We start from the raw sequence: 21,450 nt of genomic DNA, 5'->3' as shown, positions 1-21,450 counted from the left end.
CACAATCCTAACCCCCACTTGCAGGGCACAGGTTCAGCTTACTGCCACTAAACTGACACCTGGACGCCCTGCACAGTGAGGGAGGATTAAGCAAGCAGGTCTGAGAGTACAGCCGCAAACCTGCTGGGTTCACAGAATAGCAAAAGAACCCCAGCAGGTCAAACAACTGACTCCAGTCTTACTGCTAGGTCCGGATTGGCAGAATGAAGTACCGAATCCCAAGGCCTATTCGCAGTAAGCGACAAGTAAATACAAAGTCACACAGTACTAGCTAACTCTCTGGAACTGACTAACAAACAAAGATTCAGCAGCATTTGCCTAGCCTGAGAGGATGGTTTATATAGCAGGTGCTGTCCACGCCCCACTCAGACCTCACAGACTATGAGCACAAAACCAGCGCCAGATTCCCTGCCGTGCACAGAGCCTGTAACCACTACACAGTAAAAACCCGGACCGGAGTATCAGCTGCGCTCAGGTTACTTCGCTAACACTTGCCTCCCGGTTGCCATGGCGACGTGGCAGCACAGAGCAGGAGATCCTAACAATGTGTTCCCTCCACTTCCACTCATCCCAAGGATTCTCAAACTAATAAAAAGAACAAGAGTTCAGGCGATCCTCATTGCTCCGGACTGGCCAAGAAGGGCTTGGTACGCAGATCTTCTGGAGTTACTGCTGGAAGAGCCGAGGCCTCTTCCTCTTCGCGAGGACCTTCTGCAACAGGGGCCGTTCGCTTATCAAGACTTACTGCGGCTATGTTTGACGGCATGGAGGTTGAACGCCAGATCTTAGCTCGGAAGGGCATTCAGAACAAGGTTATTCCTACCTTGATACAGGCTAGGAAAGGAGTAACGTCTAAACATTAACATCGAATTTGGAAAAAGTATGTGTCTTGATGTGAATGCAAGAAGTTTCCTACGGTGGAGTTTCAACTAGGGCGGCTTCTCCTCATTCTACAAGCAGGTGTGGACGTGGGCCTGCGTTTGGGCTCCATAAAAGTCCAGATTTTGTCCTTGTCCATTTTCTTCCAGAAACAATTGGCTGTCCTCCCTGAGGTTCAGACTTTCTTGAAAGGGGTTCTGCACATCCAGCCTCCCTTTGTGCCTCCTACGGCACCTTGGGATTTTAATGTGGTGCTGCAGTTCCTGCAGTCTGATTGGTTCGAACCTTTACAGGAGAATGAAGTCAAATTTCTCACTTGGAAGGCGGTCACGCTTTTGGCATTGGCATCTGCTAGACGTGTGTCGGAATTGGGGGCATTGTCCTGCAAGAGCCCCTACTTGATTTTTCATGAAGATAGAGCTGAGCTCAGGACGCATCAGCAATTTCTTCCGAAGGTTGTGTCAGCTTTCATATTAACCAACCTATTGTGGTGCCAGTGGCTACTGACTCCTCAATTACTTCAAAATCCATGGATGTTGTAAGGGCTTTAAAGATTTATGTGAAGAGAACTACTCGTCACAGAAAGTCGGACGCTCTGTTTGTCCTTTATGATCCCAACAAGATTGGGTGTCCTGCTTCTAAGCAGACAATTTCTCGCTGGATCAGGTTTACTATCCATCATGCTTATTCTACGGCAGGCTTGCCGTGTCCAAAATCTGTTAAGGTCCACTCTACTCGTAAAGTGGGTTCTTCCTGGGCGGCTGCCTGGGGTGTCTCTGCTTTACAACTTTGCAGAGTGGCTACTTGGTCAGGGTTGAACACGTTTGCTAAGTTCTACAAGTTCGATACTTTGGCTTCTGAGGACCTAAAGTTTGGTCAATCGGTTATGCAGGAGCCTCTGCGCTCTCCATCCTGTACTGGTAGCTTTGGTACATCCCCATGGTACTAATGTGGACTCCAGCATCCTCTAGGACATAAGAGAAAATAGGATTTTTTTTACCTACTGGTAAATCCTTTTCTCGTAGTCCGTAGAGAATGCTGGGTGCCCCCCAGCGCTTCATTTTCCTGCAATTGTTACTTAGTTAAGTACTGCATTGTTACTTCGTAAAGTACTGCATTGTTACTTGGTTAAGTACTACTGTTCAGCCGTTGCTGACTTGTTTCAAGCTGGTTAGCTTGGTTTTCTGTTGTGTGAGCTGGTATGAATCTCACCACTATCTGTGTATTTCCTTCTCTCAAAGTATGTCCGTCTCCTTTGGCACAGTTTCTAGACTGAGTCTGGTAGGAGTAGCATAGAGGGAGGAGCCAGCCCACACTATTAAACTCTTAAAGTGCCCATGGCTCCCAAGGGACCTGTCTATACCCCATGGTACTAATGTGGACCCCAGCATCCTCTACGGACTACGAGAAAAGGATTTACCGGTAGGTAATTAAAATCCTATTTTTTCTTGTTTTGCTCTTTCTGTTTCTGTCTATGGAGGTCATTCAGAGTTGATCGCTCGCTAGCTACTTTTAGCAGCCGTGCAAACGCATAGTCGCCGCCCATGGGGGAGTGTATTTTCACTTTGCAAGTGTGCAGTTTCAGAGTAGCTCTGGACTTACTCAGCCCTTGCGATCACTTCCGTCTTTTTGGTGCCGGAATTGACGTCAGACACCCGCCCAGCAAACGCCCGGACATGCCTGCCTTTTCCCAAACACTCCCAGAAAACAGTCAGTTGACACCCATAAACGCCCTCTTTCTGTCAATTACCTTGCGTTCGGCTGTGCAAATGGAAACTTCGCTAAACCCATCGCCCAGCACTGATCCTCTTTGTACCCGTACGACGCGCCTGCGCATTGCGGTGCATACGCATGCACTGTTTTGCCTTTTTTTACCTGATCGCTGCGAAAATTGGCAGCGAGCAATCAACTCGGAATGACCCCCAATGAACATTGTAAGGCGCTGCGGACCCCATGTGACACATAAGGGATAATAATAATCCCCAGGGAGTATACATCTAAATCACACAGTGCAGATGGTTTAAACCAAGTAAAGCAAGGTGAGAAATCCTAAGAACTCATACGTTGCAGTCAGCTCTGTGTGTGCAATATTTGTGCCACAATGGTCACTAACCATGTCAATATATGGATTTTAGTTATAACTGGGGTGGGGGACAGGCGAACCTCCAGTTATATGTGAAAGTTGACTCCTACACTCACAGTAAATGGTGTATTGTACAATGATTACCATGTTATCCAGACAACTGGTTCCTGGAGTCAGATTATCATGTCTAAGGCTCTGCTCAAATATAGTGATATAGGTTTTTATTGGCAGTGACATTAATTACATTTGTGCTTTTTAGTCATAAAAAAACAACGTGTAACCTTGTCAACAATACATTTCCACTAAGGTAATGCTTGTATACTGCAGTGTTGTAGAGGTAATGGAGTTAAGTTGAGTGATGTATAGAAAAGCATTTATTTACATTGTACCATGCTGTGCGTTTGTGACTTGACTGATTTGTGCTTACTGACATTAGTAAGATCCTGTCCCCACTTACTGCAGCTGTGACACAATAATAGTGGTATAGAATGAAGACTCCCTGTATGTATGTTTATAATAGACTTAAACAAAGTATTTTTAATTGTGTTTTCAATTAAATTGGTATAAAGTACAAGTACCCTATCTCTAGAACTGGATTCACACAGTGCAATTTTTTTGCACTATACAGTATAGCACACTATCTGGCAAGAATGCGATATATAGTGCACTATATTGCACCGTGTGTACGCACTATATTTTATGCGATATAGGGCCTAATTCAGCATGGATCGCCATTCAGAGAAGTCGCAAATCGAGTGATTAGCGACTGCGCATGCGTAGTGTTCGTATTGCGCACGTGTGAGGGGTAATAGCGGCAGAAAATGCATACAGATCATAAATGCAATACAGCCACTGTTTGACTGACAGGAGGCCGACGTTTCTGGGCAGAAACCTACTGTGTTCTGGGGGTTTCAGAAAAAAACGCAGGTGTGCCCAGGTGTTTTTGGGGAGGGTCTCTGGCGTCAGTGCATAACACTTCCAGGCCGTCTCAGTCGCAGATTAGTGGTAGCTCCAGAACTACTCACATTTGCTCAGACGCCAAAGTTTCTTTGATGTTCCAGGAATTGCGTATACCCTGTACATCTGCGAGTGAATAGCAATCTGCGATGCATTTGCAATTTTGTACGGGCATTTTTTCTTCCTGTCGGTGCAACGCATTTCTACTCGCAGACAAGTGCAATTTCTCTGAATAGCGATCCATGCTGAATTAGGCCCATAGTGTGGTGCGCACTCCCGCAGGTCGTATCCAATGTTCTATGGAGGTAATTCAGACTTGATGTGGTAAATTTAGCACATCTCCGATCATTTTCACAGACATGCGGGGGGACGCCCAGCACAGGGCTAGTCCGCCCCGCATGTCTGGCTCTGACCTCCTCCGCACAGGTACAAAAGCATCGCACAGCGGCGATGCTTTTGCACCTGAAGAGTAGCTCCCTACCAGCGCAGCTCCTGCGCGCTGGCAGGGAGCTACCTGTCACTATCCGAGTCGCAGCGGCTGCATGTGACGTCACAAAGCCGCCGCGGCCCGCCCCCACGCGGTCTGGGCATGCCTGCGTTGCCCGGACTGTGCACCCGAAATGGCGGCCCAATGCCGCCGGCCTGCCCCCTCCCACCCAGCAAATGCCTCTGCCTGTCAATCGATTGCTGGGTAGAGATGCCGATCGCATCTCTGGCATACGCCGGCGCACTACAGCGCATACACTGTTCAGACCTGATCTCCCGCTGTGCGAAAATGCACAGCAACGATCAGGTCTGAATTAGCCCCTATGTCGGATGAACATGCAGCTCAATTTTGGCTAGATAGTACACTATAGATGGAGTCCCGCTAATCGTGGCTCCATCTGCGACTGAGTGCGCCCGGCAAGGCGGACTCCCGGGCATAAAAGTGAATGTGAGCGTCTCTGTGCGCTCGGTGGCGCCAGAAACGGTCCATGCAATTAACACCATTGAAGTCTTTGTTTGGGGTGGGGGGTCAATTAATGAGGAGGAATAAGCTAAATAAGGAAGTTACATAGAAAATCAGTGAATGATTTCTGCACAGGTTTCCAAATGTCTCTCCACATTTTCAATCAAATATGTCTGTTAAAATGAATGCTGGATTAGTCTGTAAATTCTTGCAACATTTGCCAATTCTCCCGCTATCCACTTCATTGTGCTCATTCACGCTGTGCTAAGATTTGACCACTTTAGATTGTCAGTCTTGCTGAGATTACCACATTTATTTAGAGATAATTCCATGACCAAATGTTAATCTTTCCTGATTATTTCCTGCTCTCTGTCCAACTGTTGAGATCACAGTCTCTCTAACAGCATCAGCATGTGTTGTTCCTGTACAGAGCGACACAGATTACACTGCCGTCGCTGTCTGGGTTTGGCCCAAATGGGAATAGTGCAGTGAGACTCTCAGGAGCATCCTGGTCATAGGTCATAGCTGAGGCAGCTGGTCTGATAGGCATTTCAGAGTTATTATAATGGTCCGTGTGTGTGGAGTGGATGTGGCCAGTCCAGGTACTTCCAGATGGCAAGAAGCACAAATCATTATTTTATTTTTTTATTAGCAATGTGGTGAGATATATAGCGATAGTGACCGTTTCTGTAGTATATGCTCTGAAAAAGGTTAATCATCATTATTATTGTTGTTATTATTATTATCTTTTATTTACATGGCTCCACAAGGGTTCCTCAGCGCCTAACAAAGTACATAAACAAATAAGCAGAATAAGAAAACAACGAATTACAGCACAAGACAATGCCGGACAACTACATGGTGTATAAACATACTGTAGCTGCATCATCTGTCATAACAATGAAACAATGATTAGGGAGGGAGCAACCAAGGGTTAGGTACCGTTGTAGGGATTATGGCGTAGGTGATGGTATATGTCAGGGAAGAAAAAGCACATGAGGGAGGAGAGTCACAGATGGGGTAGACAGCATACTTGCCTACTTTCCAGGAGCCTGAGGGAGACACCTAATTTTTCAGTAGTCTCCCACACCCCTGAAAAAGTAGGCACCAGGGACTGCCTCCCCTGCCATTAATGATTAAAATAATATAAAGAAGATACTTATGACACACATTCTTTATATTATATATTTTAAAACTTTTAATCACTTAAAAACCTTTAGTTGTGCTGGGTGGGAAGTGTCTGGGCAGCTCACCCCCAGATCATCTGGACTGCAGCTCACCCCCAGATCACCTGGACTGCAGGGACAGGGAAAAATAAATAAAATAAATGTAAAAAAAATTATATATTTATATCACAGCCGCCCGCCCCCACCGCTGACCATCGCTCACTGCCGCATGCTACACCGCCACTGAAAGCTGACCACCGCAGACAACAACTGGCGGTGGTCAGAGGGACATCAACGGCGCAGCAACAAAGGACAGCTTAGTACCGCCGCATTCCCCGCAGACCATGGGCGCGTCCGCCACCGACAACCGCAGTCCCTTCCGCACCTCCGCTGCACATATCAGGTAATGTTCACCTGCTTCCCTATGTCCCTTCTGTCACTCTCTCTGTCCCTGCTGTCACTCTCTCTCCCTGTCCCTGAATTGTGGGTCATACCGTGTGCTATAATGTGAATCTCGGCTCATACCGTGTGGTAAAATCTGAATTTTGGGTCATACCATGTGCTGTAATGTGAATTTCCGCTCATACCGTGTGCTGTAATGTGAATTTCCGTCATACAGTGTGCTGTAATGTGAATTTCGTCTCATACCGTGTGGTAAAATATGAATTTCAGGTCATACGGTGTGCTGTAATGTGAATTTTGGCTCATACTGTGTGGTAAAATATGAATTTGGGGTCATACGGTGTGCTGTAATGTGAATTTCGGCTCATACCGTGTGCTGTAATGTGAATTTCGGCTCATTCCGTGTGCTGTAATGTGAATTTCGGCTCATTCCGTGTGCTGTAATGTGAATTTCGGTTCATACCGTGTGTTGTAATGTGAATTTCGGCTCATACCGTGTGCTGTAATGTGAATTTCGGCTCATACTGTGGTATCAGGTGAAAGGGGCGCCAGTACTAGATAGTATAAGGGGTCCTACTACACTGAAGGACATGCCCCCGTTTGAGTGGCCACACCCCCTTTTCCGGAGGCACGCGCATAATAGCAACCTTCACTTTTCTATACCCCCACTTCAAAATTTCCACTTCGACCACTGTGTGTATATACTGTGTATAAATGTATATGTATGTATGTATGTATGTATGAATGATATATATATATATATACATATATATATATATATATATATATATATATATATATAGTGGGTAAAACAAAAGGCGGCACTCTGCGTCTTTCAAACAGCAAGGTAACATGTATTACATGTGGTTCATCAACGTTTCGGGGACCCCCGAACCCTTCTTCAGGATAAACAAATGTGACAACAATCAGTGAATAAATAGACATTACTTACCTCAGCAGACGCCGCCGGCCACTCCGCTCTGGCTTCCTGTCTGGCGTCCCGTCGTGCATCACCTGACGCGGAAGTGACGTCATGGTTACCAGGCGGGCTGCCATGGCGACGCTGTAAACAATAACAACGTCCAACGTTAACAGTGACATATAAAAATATTAAACAGTGTATACAACGTGACATTATAAAAATTACCAATCATCAAGGGTGTTTACTAACTGGACACTCTACATACAGCCTTTCTGCACCTACAACGTGATGCTGTGACAATTCAACAATAAAACACTTTTACACACTTCTATAAACCCCATACATGGTGCTAGAAAACCAAATAGTGATTACACTGTTAGACCTTGTTCATGTTGACCTTTTGTCCATGGCAACCTAAGGTGTGTCGACCAATTGGTGTCGAACTAAGGTGTGTCGACCTTTTTGGTATCGACCTGGAGTTCAGATACCATGCCCAAGCTCTGCTCTTAAAATATTTACTGAAATCCAAACACTGGACCCAATCCAAGTCCAGGCCATAAATCAAGCTTAAGGTATTACATCCTTGCTAGTCTTAACAGTACTCTGATCTCATCTTCCACCCTAAATATTAGGCAAACTTTGATCCAAGCCTAATAAAGAATGCCTGTGCCTATGCCCCCAATTACTCCTCCGTCCTCACCACCAGCAGAGCTACTGTATGAGAGTCAGAAGTCCATGACCTAAACATCCGTACCACAGTAACTTCTGGCTGACAGTTGGAGAGCTTTGTCTGGAACTGTAGTCATTGGGTGATATTTGCTGGCTCTCACAGATGTCCGATCATCTCCATCAACAGCAAACCAATATTGGGGGTAATTCCAAGTTGATCGCAGCAGGAAATTTTTTAGCAGTTGGGCAAAACCATGTGCACTGCAGGTGTGGCAGATATAACATGTGCAGAGTGAGTTAGATTTGGGTGTGGTGAGTTCAATCTGCAATCTAATTTGCAGTGTAAAAATACACAGCCAGTATTTACCCTGCACAGAAACAATATAATCCACCCAAATCTAACTCTCTCTGCACATGTTATATCTGCCCCCCTGCAGTGCACATGGTTTTGCCCAACTGCTAAAAAATTTCCTGCTGCGATCAACTTGGAATTACCCCCATTGTGCTTTACTTTATCATTTCTTCCAGCTATTAGTCAGGGTGAAGATAACATTACAGGTGTCAAAACTTATGGTTCTGCTGGTGGGGTTTAAGGAAATGTAGACCCGAGTCTTGTTTTCCTTCATGCATTTTAACTGTATTTAAAAAATATGTAAGTAAACTCAAAAATACGTCCATTAGAAGAAGTGCAACCAACTCTAGATACAAACACAATAGTACATGGTGCAGGTTACAAAACCTAATAATATTAGTACAAAGTGCTCTGCTCATTGACTTCCCTCTTGCAGTCACCTGTGTTGATCTAGTTAATTGATGAGAAAGGTGTTTCAACACAGGTGACAGCAATCATATATTAAAGGAAAGCCCAGGATAAAAGCATTTTGTACCTGATGGAAGGGATTATGGGGGTCATTCCGAGTTGATCGCTCGCTGCCGTTTTTCGCAGCACAGCGAACAGGTCACTACTGCGCATGCGTATGCACCGCAATGCGCAGGTGCGTCGTACTAGTACAAAGCGGATCGTTGGTGGGCGATGGATTTAACGAAGAATCCATTCGCACAGCCGATCGCAAGAAGATTGACAGGAAGAGGGCGTTTGTGGGTGGCAACTGACCATTTTCAGAGAGTGTTTGGGAAAACACAGGCATGCCCAAGCGTTTGCAGGGCGGGTGTCTGACATCAATTCCGGGACCAAAAAGACTGAAGTGATCGCAAGGGCTGAGTAAGTCTAGAGCTACTCAGAAACTGCAAAAAACTTTTTCGTCCCGCTTGGCTGCACACGCGTTCGCACACTTGCAAAGCGAAAATGCACTCACCCGTGTGCGGCGACTATGCGTTTGCACAGCTGCTAAAAGTAGCTAGCGAGTGATCAACTCAAAATGACCCACTGGAGGGTCTATAATAATGTGATAATGGGATATTCAGTTCAGCAAAGCTTTCGGTAAAGATGGATCCCGCGTGCTCTGTCCATGTCTGCTAGTAGAAGAATGAGTTTGAAGAAAGTGTCATGTCCACAAGAGAGGAAATCTAAGGACCACCCTTGAAGCGACAGGACTGAGGTAGTCTGCTGGATTTACTCACTATCACGGCCGGTTCTAGACCGTGTGGTGCCCAGGGCGAAAGTTTCCTTTGGCGCCCCCACATGGCAAAATAGGGTTAGTGCGTGCCGAAGACGTGCATCAAAAAATAGGGGCATGGGTTCTAGACCGTGTGGCGCCCAGGGCGAAAGTTTCCTTTGGCGCCCCCACATGGCAAAATAGGGTTAGTGCGTGCCGAAGACGTGCATCAAAAAATAGGGGCATGGCTTCATGGGGAAGGGGCATGGCCACAGATTAGTACCAATTCACAGCTTACTACCCCCCACGAGCACATACTCACTACCCTCTCACAGCTTACTACCCCCCCACGAGCACATACTCACTGCCCCCTCACAGCTTACTACCCCCCATGAGCACATCCTCACTGCCCCCTTACAGCTTACTACCACCCACGAGCACATACTCACTGCCCCCTCACAGCTTACTACCCCCCCTACGAGCACATACTCACTGTCCCCTCACAGCTTACTACCACCCACGAGCACATACTCACTGCCCCCTCACAGCTTTACTACCCCCCCATGAGCACATACTTACTGCCCCCCTCACAGTTTACAACCCCAGTCTCATGGCACATTTACATCCTCACAGCTCACCCCTCCCTATAGTGCACACTGATTTCTTTACTGCTTACCTTTCCCTAATAGCCTCACAACACAAATAAACACCTCCCCTCAGGCGGCAGCGCTCACCTGTTTCATGGGTCACATCAGTGACACAGCATATGTCCAGACTCTGCTGTATTTGGAAGCTGGCAGGTGGCAGCAGGCTCTTCACACTGACTGTGTGCATGGGGAAGGGCGGGACCCAAAGTTCTGGTTTCAGGAAGGGGCCCACCTTCACTCCATCCTCCTCCTTCTAGAGCAGACCATAGTACACGGGCAGCTCCTCCTACCATTCTCTCCTTGCTTAGTCCGGTCCGCAGCAGCAGCATCCTGCTACTTTGCCAGCGGCTGTTGGCAACTTACTGTAAAGAGTAAGTCTAACTCATTACAGCACTGCAGCTGTGGGCCTCTTAATTGCTGCGAGGGGCGTTGTATATGGCGCTGGGGGTGGGCAGGTGCCGTCAACCAGATGACGTTGGCAGGATGACTGCTGTGGCTGCCGTGCCCTCTGGCCGCAGCGCTCCAGGCGTATGCCCTGCTTGCCTGCCCCTAGATCCGCCCCTGCTTACTATGTACAGTATGTCAGAGTACAGCAACAACCCACCATGTGAACTAGTCGTATGAGCTGCTAGACAGAGAAGTAAATCACTGCACTAACTTTATGTATTTAATGCATGATCAAAAATCTCCAGCACCATATCATGTGTACTGTATATAAGAATATATTATTGCAGACTATTACAAACTATGCTGTCTATCATCAGACCTCAAAGATGACATGGTAGACATGTGAGTCCACTGCCTGACGTGCCCATGTGCATTATACCAAATGCTAATTCTGTCTGTTAATAGTTACCCCCACACCATGAATCAAGGATGACGTTCTTGTGTAAAGGTTGCTCATCATGGAGCTCAAGGAGTCACTGAAACTCAGACTTAACAAAGCTGTCTCATCCATTAAAATCTGAGGTGTCTTTCCTTTCTGCTAGAACCTCCAAGCTTGAATCTTGTCAGGATGCATTTCATAAATTTCAACAGGAGGCAAGTGGAGACTTGGAATATATCACACATGAGCTTGAGGAGCTCAGAACCAAGAACGAAGACCTGAAAAATCTGTAGAGCCCTAATAACATTCTCATTTGCAAACCTCTGGAGTCGATTGTCCAGGATCTTTTAGAACCCTATCTCAGGGATTACTTGTACACCTTGTTTCTGTTTTTGGCTCTCGTCATATTCCCCATATTGCCTTTGAAAGAGCTTACTGAGCCCTTCAACCCACATCACATGATCCAGAAAACCACCCATGATGTGTCATCCAATTTCTAAGGTTTAAAGATAAGGAAAAAATTATCTCGACTCACAACAATGACAAGCTCCAGTTGTTCCAAGATTCATCCCTACTGACTATTGCTAGGATAATTGATTTCTGGTACCTCACTTGTGGCCTCCGTGACTGTGGGATTTGTTACAATTGAGGATGTCCCTTCAAGCTAATCATAGATCTTGGTGGCAAGACTGTTGATATCTGTGATCAAAGGGGAGGTAAAAACTTGTTATCCCATATCAAGGAATCTGGCCCTGCACCTTTTACTTTAGCCAGTGGTTCCCAAACTTTTTTGAATCACAGCACTCTAGAGTATCAGAATTTTTTTCACGCCACCCCTAGTACAAAAATATCTTATTGAGAAATCCAGAACAAAATATTAAATTAAGTAAATGTTTATATGTCATCCTTAGGTTCAGTTACGTGGTGAGGGACAGGATTCCCTTTTGTTATCCAAATATTTTATGATTGGAAACCACAAGAACTGATTTAGCCTTTCACATCGACCATAAATAATTTGAATTGGTCTTGGACCACCAACCCAGTACACCCCTGCAAGTGTCCTGTGCCACCCAAGTTTGGGAACCACTGACTTAAGCCCATTTCTTAGCAATGTCCACGTGTTAATTTTAACTCATGTTTCTGTTTAAATATTGCACACTGTTCTTTATTTATTTTATTATAGGGTTCATCCAGTTACCAGCCTGTCAAAATGATGGAACAACTTAACAGTAATGTCAGTGCTAGAATTCCCCCCATAGAGGCAAGAAGCAGCATTAGCCTTTTATTATATAGGATGCTTATTATGTTTAGATTCTAAAACTGTCACTTACCTGTTCTTAGTGCCTATAACTCTTATACTCAGGTAGCTGTTATGCTTCCATACCAAGATGCCCCTGTATGGGTGAGGGGGGGGGGGGGGGAATTGGGCAGAACCTTGACACTGTTCCCCTGGCTCCACCCAACCCAGCTGCTCCTCCCTTCACCTTGGCAAACCCCTATCTGATAGATTAGATTAGTTGGGTGCCTACTCTTTCAGCAGTTAATAACAGTTTGTAGCATATTCTAGCGGTCTCACAACCTCTTCAAAGGTTTGGGTTCTGGGAGCATATATGAATTAACTAACGAAAGACAAACTTTATTTACAAAAAGGTACAATGATTATTTACAAGACAATGGGGGTAATTCTGAGTTGATCGCAGCAGCAAGTTTGTTAGTAATTGGGCAAAACCATGTGCACTGCAGGGGGAGCAGATATAACATGTGCAGAGAGAGTTAGATTTGGGTGGGTTATATTGTTTCTGTGCAGGGTAAATACTGGCTGCTTTATTCTTACACTGTAATCTAGATTCCAGTTTGAACACACCCCACCCAAATCTAACTCTCTCTGCACATGTTAAATCTGCCCCTCCTGCAGTGCACATGGTTTTGCCCAACTGCTAACAAAATTGCTGCTGCGATCAACTCAGAATTACCCCCAATGTTCACAAGAAACAGTTACAAAGTACATACAGGCAAGCTCTAAAAATAAAAATGACTAACCTTAGAGTTAACACACAGCTAATCTGTCCCTGGAGAAACGGAAGAAGATTACAGAGAGTGCAGGTTGCAAACATCTATGCCAAGCATAGATTCTCCAAAGTCTGAACACAGACCATTAGGTGGTCATACCTTTATCAGCAGAGTATGACACATTGTGGTCACATAAGTCCCTGCTGATTGGCTGGATAGATAATTAAGGCAGGGATCCTCCCTGACTTGCTCATGTAACTTACTGTATAATTCAAATTCACATAACTGGGCACAACTTTCCCTACAAAATGATGATATACAATATGGGGTGCCCATATTACTCCCTGCTATTTTAGCAACACATTTACACTAAACATGATACATTGTGAGGTGGGATTGGCCTAGATACTTCTTATCTTGGAAACAATGCTTCTTAGAGATATGCAAGTCGCACCCCACCTGCTAACAGACCAAATATGTCTTTATGGAAAATTGAACATTCTTCGAGATTCTGAAAATATACATTTTACATCATAAACCATATACAATGTCATGTGACTTTAGTGTAGTTACCAATGTGTGGGCGTCTCAATACACGTGGTTTAATGACACCCCACTTGTTTGCTTTCCTGTAGATGGAAACACAGACAGAAGACTGTCCTGTCAGGTAATTGGCCTTGTTCTCTGAATTTATTTTACCCTTAATGTAAAGACCTACCTAGGCCTGAATTAGCATTGATACTTTAGGATTATGATAACCACCTAAATGCTTAAAAAAGTTTTCCTGCAGCCTAAATAAATTAGTCTATTGAAAAGTGTGCGGCAGATTCATTAGACTTACAAGAAACATAACATACAAGTCCTAATATTGATATTCTAACCTTAATATATATGATTATTCCCAAAAGGTGAGAGAATGCCCAGTACAAAGTGGTTGTAAATGTAGAGGGCTGAAGGAGCAGATGGCCAGAGGGGTGGTATTCATGTGACCGCCGGTCAGCTGACCGACAGTCACATGACCTCCTCCGTGAGCCTGACGGCTCACTATCCCGATGGTCGGCATGCCGACCAACAGGGACTATTTCCACTCGTGGGTGTCCACGACACCCATAGAGTGGGAATAGAACCCGTGGCGACCGCAGGTCGCCACCGAGCCCGCAAGGGCCTTGCTGCACTCGCCCCTCCCCGCCGGGATCCCGGCGTCGGTATGCTGCCGGGATCCCGGCGTCGGTAAGGTGACCGGCGGTCAGGAGACCGCCGGTCACCAGTACTACACCCGGCCAGAGTACTGCCCAGGACAAAGGATACTGGAGACATTGGGGCAGATGTATTAAGCATGGAGAAGGGATAAAGAAGTGATAAAGCAGTGATAAGTGCACCAGCCAATCAGCTCCTAACTGTCATTTTTCAAATTAGTAATGATTGGCTGGTGCGTTATCACCTTGCGATTATCACTTCTTTATCCCTTCTCCAGGTTAATGCATCTGCCCCATTATGCTTCTGGTTACAGATTTGTGATACCTCAGTAATTGAGCTGCCTGAAAGTTCTGCATTCTTCTAGCATGGTAAAAACATCTTCCCTCCTCTCATCTATTTCTCATCCGCTGGTGAAATGTGACGTTTGGACATTTTAAGACATTAATCTTTGTGAAGACAACACTGCAGGTACAGACAACATGCAGCCACATCCCTTATAACATGGGATTATACCATGCGTCCACATTCAGAATAACATATCATCTTTTGCTAGCCTATGAATTACATAGTGGATGTTCCCCACAAAGTTGGGCAGCCCCACTCTCATGGACTGACTCCTCTCTCATGTCTCTCTGTAATTTAAAGCTTCAACAGCTATTTCTAATTTTACCAAGTCAACATTTTTTCCCCTTGGCAGACATTGCTGCTGAAATCTATGGAATTTAAGAAAGCCTCAATCTTTAAAAAAGACAATTTGTATTCAGCTGGCCCATCTATTTCTGCGTGCCACCCTTTAAAAACAATAATTACCAGAAAATTACAGGGTTCTGCAGAAAAAATGAATTAAGTAAGTGTGGTTCTCTCATACCTTAAATATTTCATTGGTTCTCTGCTTGGAAAACATTGGCTGTGCTTTCATTTCAGCAGACGGCCCAGAGAAGTGGTTTCTCTCTAATGTGTATTTCCATCTTTCCATTTGTATATTTAAACTGTGTCCATGTGGAAACAGGATTTTCTTTGGATGATAAATTTTACATAAGATGTTGTTGAAAAATAAAAGCAATCAAATGTCATCTTGCTGGCAGGACGCTAGAGGTTAGGCATATAAAGGGATTGTACCATGAAAAACTATTTGCAAAGTACCGCGAGCATTTAAGGACACAGTTCCACTATTAGAGAAGCCATTAACTGTTGTGATGTATATTGATCCTTGCTACTATAGGACTGCAGCAAAACATCTGCATATTTTTGGTGGGGGCCATACAGTAGCTCATAGTACACAATGTTTCAGGAACAAAATATTATGTCAGATGCTTACTCAGGAATAACTTGCAATCAAAGTAGAAATCTAAAGTTTCTCCAATATAAATAAAAAGAATTATACCAGGTATATGTACACCGCCCAACCTTGCCATAACCTCTGCAAGGCATTGATATCTCACTATTAATCCTAAGATTTTATTTAGATTTATTAGATTTTTTTTGTACCCCAAATTTTCATTTGTATATTATTTGTATACCTCCCAGTTGTTGTGATTTGGGGAGGTACCGTATGTTCCATTCACTGCTCTTCTGCTATGTCATGTCAGAGGGGAAGGGAACGGGATGGGGAGGAAGTCCTGTGCCATGCCACCTTATTGTGGGTGCCACCTGCTCATGCCCCACTTCTCAATGTGGCAAATGTTAAGAGGTATCTATTACATGTATATGTGCTATATACATAAGACCTATGAATGTACAGTATTCTATAATTAGCATCTCAGGATGGCAACAGAATTTTTTTTATACATTTTAATTTCTATTGTTTTAATATATATTTTTGCTGGATAGTGAATAATGTGAAAATCTTTGTAATTGTTTACCAGGGCCACCATCTGGCAAGTAGGGGGCTACAGTAGTAAAGAACCATAATATGGAAGCCCACCATGATAATCCCTAACTCCCGACTGCAGACTACTGTGAATCACAGGCACTCATTCATGACTGGTCATCAGCGCTTGTGGAGCCAGATTAAAGAAACCACTGAGAACATGAGCATGGTAACTCCACTCCCTGGCACATGCAGTGCTCCCGCCCCTCCTTTTCTTCCTCTTTTCCTCCTTCCCTGGCCTCTTCCATTGGAATTTCCGCACTGCCCAACATTAACTCCATTTTTTCCCACATGTTATTTTTCCTGTAACTGACAATGCATTACTCTGCCCCCACCTATCCATGTGTGACCCTGCCGTCTCTGTCTATGTTAACCCTGTCCCCCATGTGTGACTCTGCCCCCGTCCATGTCTAGCTCTGTCCTCCATGGCCATGTGACTATGACCCCACTCATATGTAACTCTGCCTCCTACCTGCTCATGTGTGACTCTGGCCACATTATCCATGTGTATCTTTGCCTCTCTCCCCCATGTGTCCACACCCTTGTTTGGGTACATCTCTCGGTTTACGCCTGTTGCTTTCATTCTCCCACTTTGCATGTATTTTTCTGTTTGTCACCTTATCCCATCTCTCCCCAAATTCCATCTGTCCCCTTCATTATCTGTTCCACTTTCCTCTTGTGCCATATCTTCCTTCTGTTCGTGTTCCACTTCTCCTACTTTCTCTTACATCCTAGAGGATACTGGGGTCCATTTAGTACCATGGGGTATAGACTGGTACACTAGGAGCCTTGGGCACTTTAAGAAATCAACAGTGTGCGCTGGCTACTCCCTCTATGCCCCTCCTACCAGACTCAGTTTAGAAAATGTGCCCGGAGGAGCCGTTCATGCTTAGGGAAGCTCCTGAAGAGTTTTCTGCATTTATTTTCTGTTTGTTATTTTCAGACAGGGCTGGTTGGCACCAGCCTTTCTGTTCGTGGGACTTAGGGGGGGGCAACCTCCTATAGGGTTAATGGTCCCGTTCCCCGCTGACAGGACACTGAGCTCCTGAGGGAACCATCTGCAAGCCCCACCACGGCAAGCGAACATTCCCGCAGCACGTTGCCACCCCTAGAGCCAGAATTTGGAAGAGTGGTGAGTACTGTGCTGGCTATAATGGCGGCACAAAGGTAGGCACGCAGCTCTGAGTGCAGGCTGCATCTCCAGGCTCAGATCAGCATTGCTGCACCACTATGAGGGGCAGCTGAGGCAGTTTTAAACAACTACCCACACTGGCATAGCGCTTTTCAGGGGCTCTGACCCACTGTTACGCACCAAAACCACCTCAGCCAGTATAAAAAAAAACGGGAAGACCGCGCACCATTGAGGGGGCGGGGCTTCACTATGAGCAGATCCAGCAGCTCCCCAGCACTATTTTCCTTCTGCAGCTTACACAGACAGACTGGCAAGGAAGCGCAGCTCCTCCACAAGGACTCCAAATTCCCTCAGCGGTACCAGGGGGTCATAGCAAGGGGGGGGGGGGAGCAATATTAGAATACTAAGCCCCTATTAAGGGTACTTAGTTTACGACCCAGATAAGCTTGGCATTAGCTATAAGGGCGCGGTGTGGCTGGTTCCATAATACTCTGTGTTTTCCAAGAGGGCCCTGTGTGGGTTAACTGTACTTTTAACCTTTCTCCTGCGTGGGTGTGTTCTTTCACATTTTACAATGTCAAAGGAGTGTGTCTCATGCACGGCACAGTATTTTTCTTCCCCAGGGGGATCACTACAGTGTACTCAGGATAGTACACATTCTCAGGCTAGTGGGTACGAACCAGTATGGTTGGATGATTTCAAATATTTCACATAAATTGTCCCAAAATGAGAAAGAGATGCAATACTTAAGACAGTCTGTGGATGACCTGATGAATAGAGATTCAGTGTCCATACCAGCGTCTCAGACCCCTACCATTTGTCCACAAAAGCGTACACTGGCCCAAATCCTGCAGGCTGACACTGATGATGTATCAGACGCAGAGGAGGGTGAGGTGGACTTGGGAGGGGGGGATGCAGCTCTGTCACAAGGAATATAGGCCCTGATAGATGCTATTAGCAACGTCCTGCACATTCCTGACAAAGTGACAGAGGAAGATGAGGAATATTATTTTAATGTAAAAAAGAAATCCTCTGCTAATTTCCCTGCATCTAAGGAATTAAATTCCCTATTTGAAGAAACTTGGATTAATCCGGACGAGAAGTTTCAGATCCCTAAAAGGTTACTGGCATCCTTCCCTTTTCCTCAGGATGATAGAAAAAAATGGGAAAACCCACCGATTGTTGATGCATCGGTATCTAGTTTGTCACGTAAGATAATCTTACCTGTCCCGGGGGCAGCCTACTTTATTGGTGACATTGCAAATGGCATTAAAGGGAAAGTATGCCTTTTTGCAGATGACACAAAGGTATGCAACAGGGTAGACACACCAGGTGGGGTAAAACAAATGATTGAGGATCTAGGTAGACTAGAGGAATGGTCAAGAGTGTGGCAATTACAGTTTAATGCCAAAAAATGCAAAATCATGCACTTGGGTCTCACGAATCCAAAGGCTAAATATAGTATTAATGGCACTATACTGGAAACTACTGAGGAGGAAAGGGATCTAGGAGTCACTATTTCAGATGACTTAAAGGCAGGTAAGCAATGTAACAAAGCAATGAGGAAGGCTAGTCAGATGCTTAGCTGCATTGGGAGAGGAATCAGCAGCAGAAAGTAATAATGCCACTGTATAGGTCATTGGTACGGCCTCATCTAGAATTCTGTGTTAAATTCTGGAGGCCATATCTTCAAAAGGATATTAATACATTAGAAACTGTACAAAGAAGGGCAACTACAATGGTGCATGGCCTACGTCACAAAACATACCCAGAAAGACTAAGAAATCTCAATATGTATAGTTTGGAGCAGAGAAGGGAAAAGGGGGACATGATAGAAACTTTCAAATATATCAAGGGTTTTAACAAAGTACAGGAGGGAAACATTCTCCCAGTGCCGTAACAAGACATTTTAGCGCAGTGTGCAAGAAACAGCATTGGCACCCCCCCCCCCCCCCTTACTCACAATAGGGCCAGTGCTTCAAAAATATAGGGATAGGGGTGTGGTCTCATGGTGAAGGGTTGTGGCCACAAAATAATACCAATTCATATTACACTGCACAGTAGTCTCCATTATTCACATACACCAGGTAGAGCCCCTTTTTACACAGTGTGCTGGCAGAGTCTCCTTTTTTACACAGTACGGCAGGCAGAGTCCCCTTTTTACACAGTACGGCAGGCAGAGTCCCCTTTTTACACAGTACGCTGGCAGAGTCCGCTTTATACACAGTACGTCAGGCAGAGTCCGCTTTATACACAGTACGGCAGGCAGAGTCCCCTTTTTACACAGTACGGCAGGCAGAGTCCCCTTTTTACACAATACGGCAGGCAGAGTCTCCTTTTACACAGTACGCTGGCGGAGTCCCCTTTTTGCACAGTACGGCAGGCAGAGTCCCCTTTCTACACAGTACGGCAGACAGAGTCCCCTTTCTACACAGTACGGCAGGCAGAGTCCCCTTTCTACACAGTACGGCAGGCAGAGTCCCCTTTTTACACAGTATGGCAGACAGAGTCCCCTTTTTACACAGGATGCTGGCAGAGTCCCCTTTTTACACAGTACGGCAGGCAGAGTCCCCTTTTTACACAGTACGGCAGGCAGAGTCTCCTTTTACACAGTACGCTGGCAGAGTCCCCATTTTGCACAGTACGGCAGGCAGAGTCCCCTTTCTACACAGTACGGCAGGCAAAGTCCCCTTTCTACACAGTACGGCAGGCAGAGTCCCCTTTTTACACAGTATGGCAGACAGAGTCCCCTTTTTACACAGGACGCTGGCAGAGTCCCCTTTTTACACAGTACGGCAGGCAGAGTCCCCTTTTTACACAGTACGGCAGGCAGAGTCTCCTTTTACACAGTACGCTGGCAGAGTCCCCATTTTGCACAGTACGGCAGGCAGAGTCTCCTTTCTACACAGTACGGCAGGCAGAGTCCCCTTTTTACACAGTATGGCAGACAGAGTCCCCTTTTTACACAGGACGCTGGCAGAGTCCCCTTTTTACACAGGACGATGGCAGAGTCCCCTTTTTACACAGTACGCTGGCAGAGTCCGCTTTATACACAGTACGCTGGCAGAGTCCCCTTTTTACACAGTACGGCAGGCAGAGTCCGCTTTTTACACAGTACGGCAGGCAGAGTCCGCTTTTTACACAGTACGGCAGGCAGAGTCCCCTTTTTACAGAGTACGGCAGCCCAGAGGCGTAAGTACATACCAGATGCCTGGAGGTGGAAGAAACAATGGTGCCCCCCTCCCCCGCACACATAACCACATATATGCACACAGCCACATATATACATATACACACAGCCACATATATACACACAGCCACATATATACATATATACACAGTCACACAGCCACATATATACACACACACACACACCCAGCCACATATACACACACACACACACACACACACACACACAGGCAAAGCCACATATGTATACGCTTACTCTTTATCCCCGCCCCGGCACTCTCCCCTGTCAGTCCCCTCTCTTCTCACCAGTTCCTTTTCATGCAGCCGCTGGTGGACCAGTCTCTGCGTGCGGGAGCCGCTGCCGCTGCTGGACCTGCCACTGCTGGACCTGCCTCTGCCGGTGTGTCAGGAGGCAGGAGCCGGAGAGTGGGTACGGGATCCATGCACCCGGGGACCATAATACGGGAGCCAGGCAGCCGGAGTGTCAGGATGCGACCAGCGGGAGCCGGGCAGCAGAAGACAGGAGGCGAGAGCTTGGGCAGCAGGGGGACCGGAGGCGGGAGCGGGGCAGCAGAAGACAGGACGCGGGAGCCGGGCAGCAGGGGGACCGGAGGCGGGAGCAGGGCAGCAGAAGACAGGACGTGGGAGCCGGGCAGCAGGGGGACAGGAGGCGGGAGCTGGGCAGCGGAAGACAGGAGGTGGGAGCTGGGCAGCAGGGGGACAAGGAGGTGAGAGCCGGGCACGGGAGTCAGGAGACGTGCACACTGCTAACATCACCTCCCCAGCTGCAGCACACACAGTACAGGCGGCTTGTAGCGAGTCAGTTTGACTCATTACAATGACCCTGACAGTTGCACCCTCAGGGCGACTGCGCTGTGTGCCAGGCACCGCTGGCACACACGTTGTTACGGCCCTGCATTCTCCAAATGAAGAGAAGCAATAGGACACGAGGACATGCATGGAGACTGGAGGGAGGGAGGTTCAGAGGAAATTTGC

At 46.2% G+C, this 21,450-nt stretch overlaps 1 protein-coding gene across 2 annotated transcripts in view; it reads right to left on the bottom strand.

The window, feature by feature from the left end:
• The window catches only part of GPC1 (glypican 1), a 312,763-nt gene that overhangs the window by 236,273 nt on the left and 55,040 nt on the right, over positions 1-21,450 (bottom strand). The window contains exon 1 of one of the 2 annotated variants that reach the window (XM_063915674.1): positions 7,389-7,489. The exons of the other annotated variant lie outside the window; for it this stretch is intronic. The gene's annotated coding sequence lies outside the window, so the exon portion shown is untranslated. Of the gene's footprint in view, positions 1-7,388; positions 7,490-21,450 lie in introns of those variants that run through there. 2 annotated transcript variants of the gene reach the window in all.

This window comes from Pseudophryne corroboree, chromosome 4 (assembly GCF_028390025.1).
Source record: "Pseudophryne corroboree isolate aPseCor3 chromosome 4, aPseCor3.hap2, whole genome shotgun sequence".
Taxonomy (NCBI): domain Eukaryota; kingdom Metazoa; phylum Chordata; class Amphibia; order Anura; family Myobatrachidae; genus Pseudophryne; species Pseudophryne corroboree.
Note: the sequence above shows the minus strand (reverse complement) of the source record. Positions and strands in the feature narration are given on the sequence as shown.